Source organism: Pecten maximus, chromosome 12 (assembly GCF_902652985.1).
Source record: "Pecten maximus chromosome 12, xPecMax1.1, whole genome shotgun sequence".
NCBI lineage: Eukaryota > Metazoa > Mollusca > Bivalvia > Pectinida > Pectinidae > Pecten > Pecten maximus.
This window is the reverse complement of record NC_047026.1, coordinates 16,296,047-16,312,249: the sequence shown is the minus strand read 5'-3', so window position 1 is coordinate 16,312,249 and position 16,203 is coordinate 16,296,047.

Genomic DNA, 16,203 nt, shown 5'->3' with positions numbered 1-16,203 from the left:
AAATACAGCGAAGTTAGTCTTTATTAAAACTTGTTAGAATCATAACTTCTTGATGTTTTTGTTCATGATTTTAAATGTCCATGTTCATTTTTCAACAGTGCGTATGTTTTGTTACAATGGAAATCCTCAAAATGCAATATTCTGGAAATTTCCCTCTTTATTTAATATAAATTTCAAAAATGCATTTCTAACATTTTTTTATTGTTAATCAGTTAAACAATTACTTGTATTTGTGTCAGTAAAAAAATATGATATTTTTATTCATTTTTGAACATTATGGAAAATAGGACCCTCCATTCCCTCTCCCTGCCACTTCAAAGAAGTGAGGTGTTTTTCAAATAATTTGCAATTGTTACTTACAAATGGACTATGTTACGGATATTACAACACCTTTTCTCAGCCATTCGATTTAAACGTTCCAAGTGTAACAGAACTTTTGGAGGGCAGCGTATTCATCTAGAACAGCACACTGGGGTATTATCGACCACTGGGTATTATCGACCATTTGTCTTATTAAAGCTTGATAAAGTCGTAAGAAGCGTTGTCTTGTCACTCCCTTCGGAATAACTAGAGGTTTTCCTTAGATTTCTGAGAGCCTTTAAATTCCTAATGGATGACATTGTTGAAACTGGCTAGCGCGGGTCTTTCAAAACAACGTAACGTTACGGGATAATTTAACTGGAAAGGGAAAATGAAAGTGTTTTTTTTTTTACTATGCACAAGAAGATAGTCTGACAGTTTTTATTGTATGAACTGTATATGAATCATTATTTTTAAGGTTTTTATGAAAAATGGGATAGTCATGTCAGCTACAAGAAATATGGGATGATCGATAATACCCTGACGAAATTATAATCGCAGGGTATTATCGACCTCTGGCTAGATCGAAAAATAAAGGGGAGTTCTGCACGTATGATTTGACATTATAAAGGTGTTATATATATTTGACTCATTAGTAAACTATTTGAATGGTAGTGTAATGATGAAAAAAAAGATAAAATAAAGTGATAGTGCCGCGAATTTGCTTTGCAATTGAATTTACGTGTTCAAATACACTCACCGGCACGTATTTCATTTTTTTCTGTTGTAATTGATCAATCAGAATTAAGATATGCAGTGGAATATAACCAAAATAAACCGTACATATATTTTCAAAATCAAATTGGTAATTTGATGGATATAAGCTTACAATAAAAGGATTTATTTATTAGATTATATCTTTTTTATATACACTTGTGTTTATATTTATTTACCAGAATAGTCCCTCATGAATAGGATACAAGCTTTAATCCCACTGTAACATATTAGCATAACAACAAAACAATTGAAAATAATAAGCACCTGGTTACGTATCAGATTGATGATAAATATCAGTTTATAGTAGTAGATTCCGTGCAGCAACGATGCAACTAGATATTCAGGTATACTGCAGGTTCCGGTGCGACCTCTGTTTGTAAGGCCCATATACATGTAGCTTGAAACAACTAACATTTTGTATTTTGTCTCCATAGTTTGTTTTCGGCACCATATAACTTATACATTTCTGTAGTTACAATTATGATTTTTAAAGAAGATTCGTTTATGACCGAGGAGTGTGTTATAGATAGTTTGGATGAAAATATTGTCGATAATAAAAAAAAAAATATACTACCAATTCTTTAAAAAAGTTTTCTCACGGTCGATAATACCCGAAAGTGGTCGATAATACCCAGCATATATTGTTGAATAACACTGAAGGTTATCTCAAGGTCATAAAACGTCTGTGTATCCAGTTGGTAAATAAATATGGCTCTTCAATGAGGCTATCGGATCATCGATGTTTGAGCAGTATGTGACAGTGCAACTCTCGGATGCAGTGAATTTACCCTTAAATGGTCGATAATAATCCAGTGTGCTCTATGTTAATTTCTAAACTTCTTAAACAACAAATAATTTATTTGCGAATATATTGATAAGGAACGGTCTTGAAAATATTAAATTTACCGGGGAGAAATGGCACCAATTCCCTAACCAATGGCCTTTTTTTATATACTGTATATATATATATTTGAGACTGGGAATTTGTGCTAAGTCTTTGTGAACAAGAGCAATCTGTCGTTTACATTATTCGAGCGCCAATGAGCCAACCACTGATATGCTATACGGATCGAGACTGTATTCATTGATAAGAGAAAACGGATTTTAGCAGCACGGGAATGGAATGATGACGTAATTTCAGATAAATATGAGAAAGAACCAATATATGGAAATGGAAAACAATTAGTTGATTAGTTGGTTTGAGGGGAGAGGGTGACCCTCGAAACAAACCCCCCCCCCCCCCCCCCCCCCCCCCCCAAAGACAAATTCCCTATCCACATCTAGTAGTGTATTAATAAACACAATACCGTATTGAAATCAACGGTAAACGTTACAGGCACATGTATACTATTCTGACCCCTGACCCTGTCACGCAAGCTAGTGTTATACACTTTAGGTACACTAGGAGAACTAAAAATAGTGTTTGAAGAAACCCTGATCCATGGAGTACGGCCTTGATTGGTTCAAACAATTGTATACTATATAGCTAGTAACCTTGAACGAAAGTCACTCACAATATCCCTTGTCATTGATTGGTCGAGAAGTCATGTAACTTGTCATGGCCCAGTTCTCACACACAAAGCATATAAGCAGCCTACACTTGTGTATTTATAAATGTGTTTCAGATGTCTATAAATAGACATACTTTCGTTTTTACCGAAATCCTTACAAGTAGTAAAACCAGAATGATAATTGTAAAGTTTTAATTGAAACGGAAACGGAATTATCTTGTTGGCACCTACGTAAGTTTCACAAGTATGGTAGGTATAAATTCATATAAATCCTCAGCACCTTATCATATCAGTCAAGAAAAGACGAGGTATAGAGAAGCTAAATTTTACACGAGAAAGTAAAAATTAATATTTTCTTTAACCATGAAGCAAGGTAAGAGATACTGTACAAATACTTCATATTTATACACTACTTTAACATGGTAACCAACACCATTCTGAACAATCATCAATCGTTATTCTCCCTTGCGGAGATCAATGATACAAAAAGTTGTAAGAAATAGGGATTTGGATAAATTTCACTCTGTCTGATCACTGGACCCTTCCTATATCGAGATACGTGTAATTCGCATCCTGATGTGTTTAGCGACCATATAATCAAGATAAGCAATCGATATGCTTTTAGAAATGTTGGAGGTTGGCGCGAAGAACGGTATTCACTCATGTCAATTTAAAATCTAGATTTATATATCGGCCGATTTATACAAGGTTCCACAATACAAAAGTTTTCAGGTCATGATTTTTTTTCCTTTAACGGGTACATATTTGTGAAAAGGAGAAGACATTGGCTAAACAAAATTATGTGTTTTGTCCTGAGTTTTACACGGCGATATGTATATATCGTAGAAAAATAAAGTTCGTTCAAAATTGTATGGTAGATTTGCATCGAACTGCATATCTTGGGACAATGAAGCTAAAATTCTAGATTACACGAGTTATATAGAGCGCTTGTTTATTAGGATTTCTCGATTGTGAACAATATCTGTTATACATGTTTTACTGAGTGGGACTCATTTGTAAAACTGAAGTTTTCATACTAAAATCCAGAAAAATAATGTTTGATTTAATGCGTTTTCTCATTCATTCATTCATTCATTCATTCATTCATTTATTCATTCATTTAATCATCAATACTGTAATTCATTCATTCATACTGTAATTCATTCATTCATCCATACTGTACATCCATGCTGTAATTCATTCATTCATTCATTCATTCATTCATTCATTTATTCATTCATTTAATCATCAATACTGTAATTCATTCATTCATACTGTAATTCATTCATTCATCCATACTATACATCCATGCTGTAATTCATTCATTCATTCATTCATTCATTCATTCATTCATTCATTTTAATACATATTTTTATTTGACGTGTTTTAGATATTGGAGTGTTAGCTTTGCTAGTGTTATTTGCTAGCGGGAGCACTGGAGTACCTATATCCCCCGAGTACAGTGAGAAATGGAGGTACCCTTGTGGACTTTCTGTAGGCCCCACTCCGCCGGGTCTCCCACCCATGTCGCCAGCTATAAGAACCGAGACCGTTAGATCCATCTTGACAAATATTGAAGAAGCTTTAATACGGACCAAAAACTTACGAGAAGGCTATGTGAGTTATATTTGATATTGGGTAGTGTAATCTTAATATTAGGTAGTGGATATGGCTCAGATTAAATCCGTGTGGTTGTAAAACATTGTAGTTACATTAAATTCACAGCATAAAATGTATTTCAGAACAACTTTGATTTAATATATATATGTATTCGGTGTCACAAAACATGTGTGGCTGTGTAATAGAATTAATCTCAATTTTAAAACCGTCAAAAAAATTTAAAAAAAAAACAAAAAACAAAAAAAAACATGTATTTTTAGTATTCTGCATTAATACTCGATAATTTCACATTACTGAAAGATAAGTTTTTCTTTATTAATGCTGTTAGATTTTGAGTTGAGAATTTATATTTTCTAGAAAGTCGAGCGCGTGGCAGGACTGGTGTCAACAGCTTTCTGTAGCATTGAGTTTGACCTGGACAGCATTTTTAGGCATGTTCCCGGATTCCCCGCCATCGATTTGAGTCCCGGAAACATTCTGGACTTATGTAGTGAGGTAAGCTTTCTTTATCTTATGGGGGGGGGGGGGGGGGGCTAAATCATTTTACAATAACTGCGAAACACACCAATCATATAAACTTAAAATAATCGCACGTGTTGACGAGGATCAATCGGAACTCCTCGGGTATTCTTTTCAATAATTCCCCCCCCCCCCCCCCCCCCCCCTTATGTCCTAAAGAATGATCGTTAGAGGGAAAGACGATGTAAGCGCACGAGGTCAGCTGCCCTATAACGTGACTTACGATTTCCCCGTTCTTCGTCCAGCAGGCGAATAATCATATAAACAAATCTTCGACTCGCCGGAAGCTTCATATCCCAAAAGCCCCTGTAGAATCATTCAAGTTGCGCTACCATTACACATACAATAAAAACGTACTTACATATATGAAACTGCATGGCATCTTGACCTTTTGTAAAAACATATACAATAACTTATGCAAGTCAAGTGTTATAATCCAACCCTTAAAAGAAACTCTTAAACTGTGCATTTCCGGAAATGACGTAACGTCGGCTTATAATGTTGAGAGCTTTCCCCCCCCCCCCCCCCCCCCCCCCCCCCTTAATAAATTTTACAGCTCATTGTTTTTCAAGTTTTGAAATTTATGTTTGATTTCGAACGACAATTTCAATTATAAAATGTTTTACTTCTACCATGAAAAATATCTTGTCGGTTTTGGAGGAACTTTAAAAATACGTTATGTTAATGTAAGCTCATCCCTCATATTTCCACATCGTAAAAGGTGCTACTTTATCATCTGTTCCATCTTTCAGATGTCGCAGTCACTTCTAACCGATTATGAGAAGCTGACACGAGTGATGATATTTCTGGAACAGACTATAGCGGAGGAGGCTTACTACTCGGCCGGCCAGTATACCCCAGACTTGGAGTCGTTATACAACGCCATCAAACATGTCATGTGTTACTTCAACAGTCTGGAAGGCCAGTGTGTCCCAAGTCAGTCGTCTCGAAACTCAACAGACCTTGTTAGAAATTACGAGCAGACGACCGATGCCGAACGGTACGAACGAGATTACCTTTTCATCAAAGACACACACATTCTCCTGAAAGGGTTTTCGATAAAATACAATACTTGCTATGAATTATTTAGAAATACTTACTGATTGTACATAATTTCTTTCCGTCTGTGTTTCACGTCTTGGTGAGAATGAATATTAATTTTTTTAAACTCGAAATCTGAGGGTTCCGATTTCGATGATAGAGTAGATTACTAGCTTTAGTACCAATTCTCTCCGCTAGGCTGTGCTTATTAATATTTTTAATTTTTGTTTTTGACAGGTACTCTTGAAAAGATATTAAGATATACATTGACGTATTAATAGAGTTATATGCTAATATAGACCTATCTGATTTTTATTTTGACCCATCTTTTTGCTATATTGAGCACAGGGGTTCGTTACAAACGACAGTCATGTTTATAACCTGATGGTTACACGAACGCCTGTGGTTAAGGAAGAGCGCGAGAGTAAGCCAAATGTCTTACTGTAGATACTCTATCTTGATAAATTTGATGTAACGTTATCGTTGTCTATATATTCGTATATCATTTTATAATCAATTTTCTTACCACGTTTGCATTTATTTTAAACGTCCTGTCTTTTTTTCGCGTGTATTTTAAATTTTCCCATCCCTTGAAGTGTATTTGTTTTCTTGTTATTTGTTATGATGAATATGTAAATATAGACAGGGAATATCTTTTTTTCATTATGTGTTTTTTTATTAATACTTATTTACTTCAAACATTTTTTTGAAAGTCCGCAAATTTGTTATACAATGTACTTGCCCACATATCATGTGTATTTTCCAAGTGTTTTTAGACAACCACGTAAATAATTGTTGGTGTTTTTAATTGTATTATAAGTTTAATAGCTCCATTATTGCTGATTTAAGGGTGAAAAGTATGTTAAAATCCGGGACTTGACAAGTCTAAAGCAGTTTCACGTGATGCACTTCAATGCTTTTTAAAACCAAGTACGTCAATTTTCACGTGATGTACTCCAATATTATTCATGTCATTGAAGGTAGAACCTTCCAGTCCCAAAAAAAAATTGTGCACTTGAAAAAAATTCATAACAGGAATTACTCTAAGCTTGTTTTCCAATCCTGCTGATAGATGTAATTGATTTTACAAATTAAAATAACAAAATAAATTTCGTAATTTTTAACGACTTTCACCATTTTCAACTATCATAATTATAATTTTAGGGGCAATGAAACTTGAAAAATAATTCTATTTGTGTCGGGCGTATGTTTAGTTAGAGACGTATGTATATAATAGTATCTACAGATGAAAAAAAACGATAATTTATAATTAGAAAAATAGAGAAAGTTTTGTCTACTTTGATTAAAACAACAATGTTATATATCTGTTATATGTAATACGCCCTGTTTATGATAGCGTTCTCGACCAAGCTGACTATACATTTACTGACAAAAAACCGTGATCGACCGTTTTGTACGTGTCATGTGATCACTCCGATTCCGGTTCGAGTAATACTATTCAAGTGTGTTGTTTAACTTTCCAATAAGTAGGGCATACTAAGTGCTAATCATTATCTTTGGTTAGTAAGGGTTTTTTTTTTCATCAGCAATGTAATTGTAATTGATATTTTACAATGACCAATTACAACTCGGGAAATTTGAAAACAAACAAAACTGAAAAATAAGTAAATAAATAAATAACAAATAAAAATAAATACTGCCTTTATATAAATGATAAAATATTAGTGGGGTGTTTGGTGTTAGAGCACGTGCGATATCGCCTGTCAATAAATATGTCAATAAATCCGATAATTGTATGTACATGTATTGTCAAAGCGAAAGTACCGATATGTATTAATGTGATTCGTTGCCGATACTTATAATACAACTCTTTTTTATTATTGCTTCCCAACATTAAGATTCCAAAGGGGTTTTAACTCCAGATGGTGTAAACGAAATTCCATTTTTATAACAAGCTGGCGCTGTACATGATTGTATTCAAGGTTGTTATCTGTTGCACTGTATATATTAATTAAGCATTCCATATTTTGTTAAAAGTTGTAAAATTTTGATATAATGCCATTTTTACACATATATAATGATACGTTTACATACCTACTTTTTTACCCTGATATATTGCCATATGGTCGTGTCCGTAGTACAATGTTTTACAAATAGTAATTTTAAATCGCCATTTGATATTAGAATCCATTTTTATAATGCTAGAGTACTCTTTTTATGAATTACAGTGAATCGAGGTGACAATGTACACGTGTTTGTACGTGAATATTAGGTAGATTGTATCAATCAAACACCGTCTTACCCTTGACACGTTTAACCTTCACATTGGTGTAAAACATTTCTATGAGGTGTTCCCTTCTCTCATTTACATGAACTCTGGGTAGACTCGCTGAAATGTGGATTATTTTCGGGGTTGTGAAAATAAAATAAAGATTAAATGAATCAGAAAAAGTCACTATTTGAATTTGACCGATCGGGTTGGTGGTTACTTATACTTAATCTTAACCTTATCAACTTAATTTGCTATAATCTAAAATGTGTACGTAAATTATTCAATAGCAGTATGTCTTTGTTTGAACCAAATTGCATTTTAATCAACTAATTACGTAATTGATCGATTGCACATTTTTTTATTTGGAAGCTCCAAAATAAACCACATACGGTACGTTACGGTGACGAAGATGAACCAAGTCGAGATATTTTCAATTGATGATATTTATTTTTATACAATTGGGAAAATAAGTATACGAAAGTTGTCATATAGAAGTGACCCTTATCATATATTGGATTTCCGATATTTTCAATATATTTCAAAGTTAAATATAGTTTAGAGCAGGTGATGGGGAAACCAACCATCGGTCAAATTCTATTATGTTCGTTCTACAAGCGATCTCGCCCAGTTTTCCTTTCGCAGGCTGGACCGCAATGCACACTGGGAGATTGAACTCCATGTACAACAATGACGTATTTGCTAGACCAAATATAACATATGTAATCTTTAAAAGATTTATCACGATGATAATACATATTGTACTAATCGCAGGGTACTGCCAGATTGTTGACTAGAAGTTGTATATGGAAGTTTGTGATGAAATATTGTGTTAGTGATTTATCATACATAGACCAATTTTATGAACTTAATATTTTGTTGCTTTTTTACATTCTGTATTTACACTTTAATATTTAAGAAGCACCATTGTCCACATATAATCTGATGCCTCAAATTATACAATAAAAATGCAAATTAGTATATCCTAGCGTTTGTTGTTTCGTTAATCTAGTTCTCAGAATGTTACTGGCACGCCTCCTTCTCATTTAGCACACCGTGACAAGCCAATGACAAAGAAAATAATGCCGATGAATTAATTCACAAGATCATTTAAGATGTGTTTTCCTTGTGAATTTGTAAAAATTATACTAGTTCGACATTGCTCCATGAACAAATACCAATCGTCATAGCTCATTTCTACTCTCGCTGTCCTATCCTGGTCAATTGTCTAACCGGGAAACCGCTTTGATTTCCTGTCATCCAAGTGCACAATTTAAACTACTTGGAAAACCCGTCGGATGGTATACCACGTAGACCGATCATGGGCCTTCTCATTCAGCGTATACACACAAAACTCTCTTAAACGTCTTTGTTCGTCCGAACGAGATTGAAATATACTGTAATCCACAGTCTGCAGCATGATTAGGACTATACGAATTTGCGCGCTCAATTAGTTTGTTAATATGGAGTGCTGATATCATATGTAAAATACTGGGATTTTACCAATATGTCATTACTATGAATGAAGGCTGGGAAATTGGGAAGGACGGAGAAACAGCAAGTGATTTTTGCTGTAACGATCACTCAATGGGCTACAAGTGCCCTTCCATTTGATGATATCAAATGGTGAATTTATGGACGCAGACTAAACTCCTTTATATCTATATCTGAAAAATACAGTGATATACATTCTACGTACATACAATGATCTTCGCATAGTTTCTAATAATCATAGATTATGGTTTGAAAGTGTTCGTCCAACGTTTTTTCGAAGTGCCTGATTGAGCTTGCATTTACAATTTGAACCGGAAGATTATTCTAAATATCTACAAATCTGAATGTAATAGAGTTTCGCCTTCGTTCTGTGCTACTGCGATATTGATACTTTTTGAAGTTGTGACCGCGAGTTATTTCGTTAGTATCAAAAGTAAACAACTTTGGTGATTCTTCCATCGAAGATATTGTTAATATTTTGAAAACTGTAATTCAGTTTCCTGAGTCTCTCCTTGTCTGAAAGGTTTTTCATCCCTGGAAGGAGCTTAGTAGCTCCTCGTTGGACGTTTCCGATAATTTAAACATCTTTCAATGTATAACGGTTCCACGCACGCGCTGCATATTCCAAGCGCGGCCGGACTAATGTTGTGAACAGCTGTTTGAATTTAGACTCGTCCATATGTGTAAAAGATCTTGTGAATATACCAAGAATGGATTTAGCTTTATTGATGGAATTCTGCATGTGTGATCGGAAATCCAATGTATCATCTACCGATAATCCCAGGTCCTTTTCAACAACTATTTTTCAAGAGTAATTGAATTTCCGTTTGAAGTATGCAGGTGGTATTTCCGTTCCTTGATCTTTTCCTGTTCTACTAATACGCAATGTCCTGCATTTGTTAGGATGGAATTTTAACAACCAGTCTTCTGACCATTTTGGAGGCTATCTTGTTCTGATTGCAGAATACATGTACTTTCTTGACTTTTGATATTGCGATATAATTGTGTCATTAGCAAACAAAGAACATGGTGATATTGTGTAATTCGGCATACCGCTGATGTAAATTACTAACAGAATTGGTCCTATAACGCCACCTTGAGGCATTCCACTTAGTGCGTCATCGGATTTTGATGATGAACCATTTATAACTACTCTCTGATATCCATCATTCCAGGACTAGTAGCACCTGAAGTGTTGTAGATCTACCAGGCAGAATACCAAATTACATATCGCTAGATAAATCATTTACCTGCATATGATTTACAATTTTATCCCGTTTTAACAACGATACTTGTTAAACTTACTGGGCGGTAATTCTCTGGCTCAGATTTCACCCTTTTTGTATAAAGCTGTAATATATGATTTGTTGAAGAGTAGCCATAGTGGTTTATCATTCAGTTTTCCCACTTACGATCTGTCCTCTGATTATTCAGTTTAATAGGCAGGTGTCTTTTCCTACTAACGATCACTCCATGGGCTACAAGTGTCCTTCCTCCGTTAAAGCTGACAGTGCAAGTTAAAAAGCATCCAATTGAGATTTTGAAAAAAAAAAAAAAAAAATACACGTACAAAGATTTCCAAAAATCGTTTCCGAGACATTCCCCAGTTATGGTAGTGTCGTAACTAAGGACAGGCAGACATTTTTCTTTTTTGCTATGCGTGGATACATCCAAGCCGCTGCTACTATAAAAAGGTGCTTCGTCACACTTGCATTCACTCTAACCTCGGGTGTTCACGGTGACACACCTGTATCACCTACACTATATCTGTACACCACGTAACCTACAACTGCATTCGCGAACGACACCAAACAGAAGCACTTACCTGTAACCTGAGCAGAAAGATAGTCAGTGTCTCTCAACAATCTTTCAAATCTTGTTCAAAATAAAGTCTCCAAATAAATGCTGAAAATGCATAACGAGTTAATCCCAAATACTATATCCATTTTCTCACGTGTTTTTCGTGGGTGCAGCCATTTTGATAACAAGTAAACAGTCCGAGGAGTTTCGACTTTTACTCGCGTCTACACTAGCACTCGGAACTTCTCGGATGTATTCCTATTGTCTACACTAAACTAGGGCTGTTGTAGTGCAGTAGTGCAGTTTTATCACGCTTTAATTGCGTTATGACACGTGCACAAATGATACGAAAACACGGGAAATATTTCGATGGAAACTATGGATATACAGTTGTAAAGTTATTCTTGCTGCACATCCCACTGGAAAGACTCGGGTAGGAATTTACTCATATTATTTACTCTGTTTATAATTTTATTAGGTGTATGTTTTGTTGTGGCCCAATATTGTCAATATTTTCTTCTCTTTCTTTTATTGTGAAATAAACTATATATGTATATATACAATTATCTCTTCTAGTTCTGCAATTGCGTACAATGTAAATAAAAATCCGTTGGCGTGTGTATTGAGAACGTATACTATATACAATGGAGAGATGTGTCGCTTTGCGCATGTATCGATAGACTGATACTTGTCTCAATGAACACACGCGCTTTTATAGCGGTTCGTATCCACGCATAACCAAAAAGAAAAATGTCTGTCCGTCCTTAGATACGACACGACCATAACTGGGGGATGTCTCGGAGACGATTTTTGGAAATCTGTACATGTATTTTCTTTTTTAGTCTTAATTGGATGCTTTTAACTTGCACTGTCAGCTTTAAGGTCATTCAGTCTGACAGACAGGTGTCTTTTCCCACCAACGAGATTTTTAGTTTGATTCACCAGGTGTATTTTGTGATCGTTCATATGATAAGCAGGTATTTCCCTTCTATTTGATTAATAAGGCGTGGAACTATAACTCAATTGGATACAGCAGGTTTCTTTCCCTCTGATTATCATTCAGTTGGATACAGAGGATGTTTTCCCTCTAACCATCATTATCTGGGATACAGCAAATGTATTTACCCGTAACGATCATTCTCTGGGATACAGTAAATGTATTTACCAGTAACGATCATCAACTTGGACACTGAGGCGTCTTTCCCTCTAACGACCATTCAGTGTTATACAGAAAATGGGATACTGGGACGTCTTTCTCTCTAACGATTATTCTTTAGGACACAGGGGCGTCTTTCCCTCTAACGATAATTCTTTAGGACACAGGGGCGTCTTTCTCTCTAACGGCCATTCTTTAGGACACAGGGCGTCTTTCCCTCCAACGATCATTCTTTAGGACACAGGGGCGTCTTTCTCTCTAGCGGCCATTCTTTAGGACACAGGGGCGTCTTTCCTTCTAACGATTATTCTTTAGGATATAGGGGCGTCTTTCCCTCTAACGATAATTCTTTAGGACATAGGTGGGTCTTCCCTCGAACGATCATTCTTTAGGACACAGGGGCGTCTTTCCTTCTAACGATTATTCTTTAGGATATAGGGGCGTCTTTCCCTCTAACGATAATTCTTTAGGACATAGGTGGGTCTTCCCTCTAACGATTATTCTTTAGGACACAGGGGCGTCTTTCCCTCTAACGATAATTCTTTAGGACACAGGGGCGTCTTTCTCTCTAACGGCCATTCTTTTGGACATAGGGGCGTCTTTCCCTCTAACGATCATTCTTTAGGACATAGGGGCGTCTTTCTCTCTAACGCCCATTCTTTAGGACACAGGGGCGTATTTCCCTCTAACGATTATTCTTTAGGACACAGGGGCGTATTTCCCTCTAACGATAATTCTTTAGGACACAGTGCGTCTTTCCCTCCAACGATCATTCTTTAGGACACAGGGGCGTCTTTCTCTCTAGCGGCCATTCTTTAGGACACAGGGGCGTCTTTCCCTCTAACGATCATTCTTTAGGATATAGGGGCGTCTTTCCGCCCAACGATAATTCTTTATGACACAGGGGCGTCTTTCTCTCTAACGCCCATTCTTTAGGACACAGGGGCGTCTTTCCCTCTAACGATCATTCTTTAGGACACAGGGGCGTCTTTCCGTCCAACGATAATTCTTTATGACACAGGGGCGTCTTTCCCTCTAACGATAATTCTTTAGGACATAGGGGCGTCTTTCCCTCTAACGATCATTCTTTAGGACACAGGGGCGTCTTTCCCTCTAACGATTATTCTTTAGGACACAGGGGCTTCTTTCCCTTTAACGATTATTCTTTAGGATATAGGTGGGTCTTTCCCTCTAACGATAATTTTTTAGGACACAGGGGCGTCTTTCTCTCTAACGATAATTCTTTAGGACACAGGGACGTCTTTCCCTTTAGCGACCTTTCTTTAGGACATAGATGGGTCTCTCCCTCTAACGATAATTCTTTAGGATATAGGTGGGTCTTTCCCTCTAACGATAATTTTTTAGGACACAGGGGCGTCTTTCCCTCTAACGATTATTCTTTAGGACACAGGGGCGTCTTTCCCTCTAACGATAATTCTTTAGGACATAGGGGCGTCTTTCCCTCTAACGATCATTCTTTAGGACACAGGGGCGTCTTTCCCTCTAACGATTATTCTTTAGGACACAGGGACGTCTTTCCCTTTAGCGACCATTCTTTAGGACATAGATGGGTCTCTCCCTCTAACGATAATTCTTTAGGATATAGGTGGGTCTTTCCCTCTAACGATAATTTTTTAGGACACAGGGGCGTCTTTCCCTCTAACGATTATTCTTTAGGACACAGGGGCGTCTTTCCCTCTAACGATAATTTTTTAGGACATAGGGGCGTCTTTCCCTCTAACGATCATTCTTTAGGACACAGGGGCGTCTTTCTCTCTAACGCCTATTCTTTAGGATATAGGGGCGTCTTTCCGTCTAACGATAATTCTTTAGGACACAGGGGCGTCTTTCCCTCTAACGATAATTCTTTAGGACATAGGGGCGTCTTTCCCTCTAACGATCATTCTTTAGGACATAGGGGCGTCTTTCCCTCTAACGATCATTCTTTAGGACATGGTGACTTTCCCCTGATATTGGTTTTAATTAAACGCCAAAGCTAACCAATCGGGAAATCGAAAAACAATTCTGGAAGGAAATAGTAAAATTGGCGTAGGCAATGAAAAGTTTAAGTCTGTTCCGATTGAGGTTGAGAAAGAACTTGGAATTAAATATCGATGATGTTTTACATTCATGGAAAACAAGTTTTCAGTCGCTTTTAAATCCAATTCACCCAGACGCGGTGGCAGAGTTGTGATGAATTTAACACCCAAGCAACCATAACTCCTATAGTAAATGCAAACGGAGGACGGAGTTTATAACACGTTTGAGGTATTTTTTTTTCATTTATCTGATCATGCAACCCTTCAAGGAAAATAACCAGATCACGGAACGATATGATAAATTGGCTATAATTTGCCAGAAAAATGGACAGGAGTTTTTGCTAAGTTGCGCACAGGGGGGTGGGGGTGGGGGTGGGGGTGGGTTATGAACAAAGATGTCAAATTCAACTAATTGTGTAACATATACAGCAAAATCCTCGATCAAATTGACTATAAATCTCAGTTTATCGATATCATATATTGTGAGATTATCGCGTTTTGTTGGATTGATTGGTGTTAATTAAATAGAAATTTTGAGACATTTTCATATTTTACACCTGTGGCAATGAAGACGCTTTTTAAATTTACAACCGGCTGAGGTGATGGTGATGTGGATATTACCAGTTTTTTTGTTTTTTTTTTGTGAATGTTTTTTTTTTAAAGTATTTTGACGATTTCCTTTGTGATTACCATATATCACTCAATTAAAGTTGTTTCGAATAGTCATTCACTTAACAGGTGGTGGCTTATTTTAGAGGAAAGGGTTTTATGCTACCCGATCAATACACGCAACAGGTTATTCAAGGACAGTCCTGTTTAAAGGGTCGAGGAAACCGGAGTAAACACAGAAAAACCTTTTCTTCATACGAGCCCAAGCTGACAACACGAAGCTGTTCAAAGAGTGGTGAAAGACTTTTTATTAAATGTAACTATCAAACAGGACGATCCAAAGATTAAACGTCATTAAGTTGATTTTTTCTGATAAAAATGCAAATTTGTCTACGCACGTTATGAACAATTTTACTCACGGAACATTGACGTTATTCCTCTCGACTATAACATTTGCATGAGACTAAAGACCGATACATATTCTGTGTTAATTCGTCCGCAGAAACCGTTTAGTTGTATGAGCAAACGTCTTACCACAAGTCCTCTACCATGTGTACACGTGGGTTGTAAATGTCCATGTTTATCAGTAGAACAACTTGATATGGTATGAATTGTATACAAATTCAATAATGATTTAAGGTGTTTCTTAACATTAAACCCGCATAGCAACGATGGAGAACAAGGCAATTACAATGTGGTGCCGGTTGTGCCATGATGGAGACTATTCGAGATAACTCAGTTTAATTATATATAAGTTATATACTTCGTCTCAGGTTACTTAAAAAGTGGAAGAACCAAAAGATTGAAGTCTTCTGAAGAGATCGGCAGTAGAATAATGAAGGTAGGTGGAGATTTTGTATGACTCAACGAAGTTTGAAAAAAAGGTCAGAATTTCACTGGCGATCTCGATTCCCTCGTCTTTATGTATAGATATTTCTGACTAGTTTTTAATATAAGGTTAGACATGTCCCTAGCTGTGGTCAGTGACTTTGCCAAGATTTCCACAGGAATATTCCCCAATTGACTCCTGTGACCTTGAAAATAGGTCAATTATGAGGAAACTATACAGCAGTCTGGCCTAAAGACTCGTAAAACGTGAGGCCTATA